The sequence below is a fragment of the Zingiber officinale genome, chromosome 1B (assembly GCF_018446385.1).
Source record: "Zingiber officinale cultivar Zhangliang chromosome 1B, Zo_v1.1, whole genome shotgun sequence".
NCBI lineage: Eukaryota > Viridiplantae > Streptophyta > Magnoliopsida > Zingiberales > Zingiberaceae > Zingiber > Zingiber officinale.
Window position 1 is genome coordinate 26,702,386 of NC_055986.1, and position 6,479 is coordinate 26,708,864.

The window sequence follows — 6,479 nt, forward strand, 5'->3', positions numbered from 1 at the left end:
CGAATAGCTGGCACCAAGTCCAGACGGGTCGAAGGGCTGACCAGACGTCTGACAGGTAAGTTAAGGTAAATCACTGGAAGGGAGTGACTATGAGGACGCGTTCCTGGGAAGAGAACATTAAGCGTCGATCCAACATAGATTCATTTCGAAAATCTAAGTTGAAATCATGATTAGATTCCAATCTCGAGGAGACGGAATCTAATTAATACTCTGCTTGTTAATTATAACTGTGCTAACACTTTGTTTTGCAGGATAATATTATTTACATTTTACCTCAGACTAACTCTTTCTTACAGAAGAAAGACTTTCTAGAGAAGAGTGGTTCGGGCGCCCAGATTTCTGGAGAAGAGTGGTCCGAGCGCCCGGAAGGGGTCCGGGCGGTCGGAGTGCTAAACTTATCCCCACTCGCGTCACCACGTGGAGCTTCATGTGTGGACGAGCTACGTCACACTCCAGGTGCCCGGAAGGGATCAGGGCGTCCCGAGCCTCCTATATAAGGAGGGTGACGCCTGGAGCAAAGAACAACGAACAACAAGATCTTCCAACGTTTGCTTTGCCGTACTGCGCTCTTGCGACGCTGTGAAAGCTCCTCCGACAACGCGCCTCATTTTTATTCTTTTTTGTTGTCAGTATTCTTTTTTTAAAGTAACTGTACTTTCAATTGTAAAATAATTATTCAAATTGCTAGTAGATTGCTCAACGAAAACACTCGACGAGTGTGGGCCTTGGAGTAAGAGTCGACCAAGGCTCCGAACCAAGTAAAAAGGTTCATGTTAGCATTGTTCTATTTTTGTGTTTTTCGCTGCGTACTCAATATTCTTTTTGACGATTCAAATCGATATTCACCCCCCCCTCTATCGAATTACATGATCCAACATAACCATCATCCTTCAGTTGTTGGAGAGTGTCGTCGATGCCATAATCGAATTGGCGGAGAGTCCGGTTAGTAAACATTTCATTGAAGCTATCAAAGCGGAGGTAGTCCACTATAAAGGATTCCAACTAGTTGGGTTCCTCCTCTCTAAACTTATAGAAAGTCGTCTTGGAAGCCTCTAACTCAGCCTTCAGGGCTGCCAGCTCAGCATCTTTCTCATCGAGCTGGAGCTTGCTTGCTGCTTGCTCAGCAGTTCGACTATCCCACTCGGTTGTCAAAGTCGTTTCTGCCTCTTTGAGATTTGGGCCAAGACTCGAACCTCCTTATTTTTGATGTCAAGGTCCTCGATGGCTTGGAGTTTTCTGGCATTAGCAAAATTTATTTTTGACTCAAAATTATGAGTCTGCTTGGTCAGTCGGTCGAGTTGAAGGGCTTGCTCATGATTCTTGTTCTTCTCAACATTAAGCACTCGTTCGAATCCTAACAACTACTCGAAACTCTAGTCTAGGTGTTCCTTTAGTTAGGTTACCTCCGCAGTCAGTTGATCAATGCAGGATTGGGAGGTTTCTGATTGCCCGATCGGAGCGTGCAACTGCTGAAGCTCGTGCTCCAAGAATACTAGCCTCTGGCACATGGCCAGACTCTCACCCCAAAACTGCAGGATGGAAAAACTAATCAGTCTCTATCGGAAAATGTAAAGGAAAGACTTAGTTAAAAATATACCCCGGTGGATTTCTGAGTGAAGCTATCCACGAGCTCCTCAGGCGAAATAGTCGTCGCTTGAGCCCTAGCATCCGCCTAGACTTGCATTAGTTGCCCTTGAACTTTATGTTAGAATGTATACTAAAAGCCTAGCTTTTGTATAAATATTTATTTTAAAATGAGAATCACATTGGTAAAATGTTTGCATTTAGTTAAATGCAGTTGTCCATTTAATTTATATTGTAGATAACATGGTGTGTGGTGTCACACAGAAGATCATGTTATCAGTTCCTTATAAATTATAAATAGAAGCTCACAACCAAGAAGGATTGGGACAAACTATTGGAATAGTTGTAGTGTAATTTGGTACTAATTTATCTTGACTATAAAATTACACTAGTACACTATGTGTGTATAGAGAAAAACCATTTGAGGTTGTTCCTTTTATACTAACTACATAAAAGAACAAAACCTCTGTTATTATAGATGTGCGTACTCTTAATCCCGATAAAATAACAAGCACATATACTTAGTATTTATTCCCTTAATTTATCAAAGGGTGAGATTTATTCGTTAAATCAATAGACTCCATAAGTTGGGAAATAATATTATTTATATGGTGTGTTGTTGATTATAGAATGAAACTGTGTCCTATTTATTAGGATGATGATGTCCCCTTGAGGAGCTCATAAGGATTGTCATGTAAACCCTGTAGGTGAACTTAGTTCCGACATGACAATGAAATTGAGTGGTACTACTCTTGGAGCTAGATGTTAATTAAGTGAGTTGTCAGTAACTCATTTAATTAATGGACATTCGATATCTTAAACACATAGAGATTAACACACTCATGATAAGAAAGAGCTCATAATGTAATATGGGATTGGTGTGGTAGTTCAATAATAACTCTTTAGTGGTATGAGTTATTATTGATGAACTTGAGTTGGGTGTTCGGATCGAACACAGGAAGCTCAAGCTCATCAGGAGGCCAAAACCAATTCCTCCTCTAGATCCCTGTTGTAGCCTCTATGTATAAAGTCTCGCATCCACCCAAGTCATCCTTATGGTCGGTCAAATCCTTTCTTAGTGCCCAAGCAAGGGACTGGCCACCCCTTGCTTGGTGCCCAAGCAAGGGGCCGGCCAAGATGAGTTTAAAAGTGAGTTTTTAATTTTTTAAATCTTTCTTTTTGTAGTCATCTACAATGTTTTAAAAGAGAAATTTTAAATTTTAAAAACTTTCCTTTTTTGAAGTCATCCACATGGTTTTAAAAGAGAGTTTTAAATTTAAAAAATCTTTCCTTTTGTAGCCATCTACAATGGTTTAAAAGAGAGATTTTATTTTTGTTAAAACTTTCATTTTTTATAACCATGATTTAAAAGAAAGATTTTAATTTTAAAAATCTTTCCTTTTGTAGCCATCTACAATGTTTAAAAGGGGAATTTTTAATTTTAAAACTTTCTTTTGTAGCCGTCCATAATAGGAAATTTAAAAGATAGATTTTAATTGTTGTTAAAATCTTTCCTTTTTAGCCATTACCATGTATTATAAAAGAGAATAGATGGTGCCTTAGAGGAAATAATCATCTACACAATTTCTATTCCTCTTCTATTCTCCTTGTGGTCGACCCTCTCATATTCTTATTCTCCCTTTGCTTTCTCACCTAAGGTCGGCGGCATCAAGAGGCTTCAACCATCTTGTGGCCGGCGGGTTGCAAGGAAGAAAGAAGAACAAGAGGTGGTGTTCCTAGCTTTGATCCCTTGGTGGTCTAAAGTCTTGGAAGAAAGAAGGACTTGGGTGGTTTTTGCGTCTTGGTAGATCGTCGCCCACACAACGTCCAAGAGGAGGAGAGGAATATAGCAGAAGATCAAGAGGTCTTTAAGCTACAAAGAAAGGTATAACTAGTTAATTGTTTCTGTTGTGTACTAGTTTATTTTTCCTTTGTATGGATCCTGAAGTACCAACACAAGAGGCTAGCGATCTTGTGCTTTGATTGAGGTCTCTGTAGTTTAACCTAGGTGATCCGACAGATAGAACAGGGGGCCCCCGTTTTGAGGGGCAACGCCACGTGGAAGTCAGAAGGCCAGGTGGACCGGGCGGCTGACCGGATAAGGATGGACCGACCTCCCGTCCGGTCGGATAGGAGTCGGGATCCGGCGCTCAACGAAACAGTAACAAGGGGCCGAGCGGAAGTCACGCTTGGCCAAAGATATAATGTAACATAGTGCTAACAGTCCCTACGTAACACCCTACCGAAAAGCCCCCCAGGATATCGATGCAGACGGCAGGTCGGACGTGAGGGGAGTTCCGTCCGGCCGGTGCGTAAGATGAGGGCCGTCCGGCCGGCACTCCCCGTCTGGACGGACGTCCCGGCCTGTGGTGGATAGAGAAGGACGAACATTTCCTGACAGCTGTCACGTCCTATGGCTAGGCCATACTCCAAGTTTGACAGCGAGGTATTCTGTTGTCCCATCGAAGACGTGCTTGGACTGTAGCAGTATGGCGTCAGGTAAGCTTTCTGACAGACACATACCGAGGTATGGGCTGCGGACACGTACGCGCCTCAGTGGGCGTGTAGGAGCTCTTTCACCGCTCTATATAAAGAGCCGCATACTTCGCCGGAGGTACGCGTTCAAGACCTTTGGAGCCACTTTCTTCACTGTTTGCTTGCCTGACTTGAGCGTCGGAGGGTCGCCGCCGGGAACCCCTTCCCGGTCCGACTTCTGTGCAAGTTCGCCGGAGGTTCGTGCAACCAGTCGAAGATCCACGTCAGCAGTCGAAGAGCGCCCTTGATCCACGACATTGGACGGAGGATCAATTTGGCGCCGTCTGGAACGCCTGCTTCCGATCGGAAACAATGGACGAGGCTGGAACACACGGTGACGCTTTTAAATGAGGAACTCGGCGCTGATCGAGATAAGGGCAAGCTCGTGGAGCAAACGAAAGCAACGGTGCGTGAAGCGGGCGGCAAGCAACATCGTCGTCGGTGGTGGCGGAAGCACCGCCGCCACCGTTGCATTTCATCGAGCCCTATTCCGCACCCCTGAAGCGCGGATAGAGATCGGGGATCTTCTTCGGACGAAATGCCTAGACGAGACGACAGAAAAGGGAAAGCCCCTCGAGCGGACGCATCGCCCGAGCGGATCAATCGCCAATTTTCAGAGGCTATTCTACGAGACCCTCTGCCCAAGCATTACGTACCTCCGACGATCGGCGAATACAATGGAACCACCGATCCGGATGATCATTTGGGCAAGTTTGATAACACGGCAACCCTGCATCAGTACACAGATGGGGTGAAGTGCCGGGTTTTCCTCACCACTCTCTCAGGATCGGCTCAACGGTGGTTTCGTAGGCTGCCGGACGGATCCATCACCAGCTTCAAAGACTTCCGAACGGCCTTCCTCCATCACTTCGCAAGCAGTAGGCGCTATCAAAAAACCAGTGTTAGTCTGTTTGCCATCAAACAGGAAGCCCGTGAATCGCTCCGAGCTTACATCCAGCGGTTCAACAGAGTGGCTATGGACATTCCGACGGCCACCTCGGAGACCATGATGAATGCCTTCACACAAGGCCTAGTGGATGGGGATTTCTTCCGATCGCTCATTTGGAAGCCACCCCGAGACTACGACCACATGCTACACCAGGCCAACGAATACATCAACGTCGAGGAAGCGCAAGCGGCCCGGAAAAAAGAAACTCCAGCCGAGCGGCCTCCCCCGGCCGAACGGAAGCCGCACGCTGCTCATCAGCCACCCAGAGGATCACGGGCCGAAACAATTCGTGCTCATCCAAGACCTCATGTTTAAGAAGTAGCAGCCAAGCGGCCCAGGACAAAGAAGAGATGGACTCCAATGTTCTGCTCCTTTCACCAGACGGACACACATAACACCAGGGATTGCCGTAGTCTCCCACTGATCGCCCACCCCGTTCCCAGAGGTGGCGGGCGTCGGTCGCCATCGGTCGACAGACGACAGAGGACCCGTGAAGCCGAGCGGACGGTAACTGACAGGCGACAACAACAAACTCCTGAGCGGCATCGCTCTCCGAGACGGGAGAATCTCCGGACGTCTAGGGAACGTCCTCGATCGTCCGCTCGGGAAGAAGAAAATAGAAGCAATGCTTCCCGAGGTGAGATCAATATCATAGCAGGCGGGCCGACCGGAGGTGATTCTAACTGAGCCAGAAAGGCGAGCGTCCGGCAGCTCCAAATCCATGCAGTCGGCTGCAGCCAAGAGCGGGCGAGCGGACCGGAAATCAGTTTCGGGCCAGGGGACTTGGAAGGAGTTGAAGTACCCCACGACGATGCCCTCCTCATCAAAGCGGTAATAGCCAATTACACTATTCACTGCGTATTTGTTGACACAGGGAGCTCAGTCAATATCATATTCAAGAAGGCGTTCGATCAGCTGCAAATTGATCGAGCCGAGTTGTTACCCATGACAGCTCCGCTCTACGGGTTTACGGGTAACGAAGTTCAGCCGGTCGAACAGATCCGGCTGGCTATCTCGCTGGGAGAAGAGCCGCTCAGGAGGACAAGGACAACAAACTTCGTGGTGGTCGACTCTCCCTCGTCCTACAACGTCATTTTGGGACGACCGGCGCTCAGCGAGTTCCGAGTGGCCGTCTCAACCTTCCATCAGAAGATCAAGTTCCCCGTGGAGGGCAGAGTGGGAGAAGTACGGGGAGATCAGCTAGCAGCTCGGCGATGCTACGTCGAGATGGTCCGAACAGAATCCAATTCCGCTCGGAAGGCGCCCCGGATCGAGGTAAACGCCATAACTGAAAAGCCTCCCACTTTAATTTATGAAGAAAAAGAAGAAGTACAGATTCACCCAACCCGACCGGAGGCCACAACATTTATCGCGTTCGATCTGGAGGCCAACCAGAAGGAAGAAGTTGTCA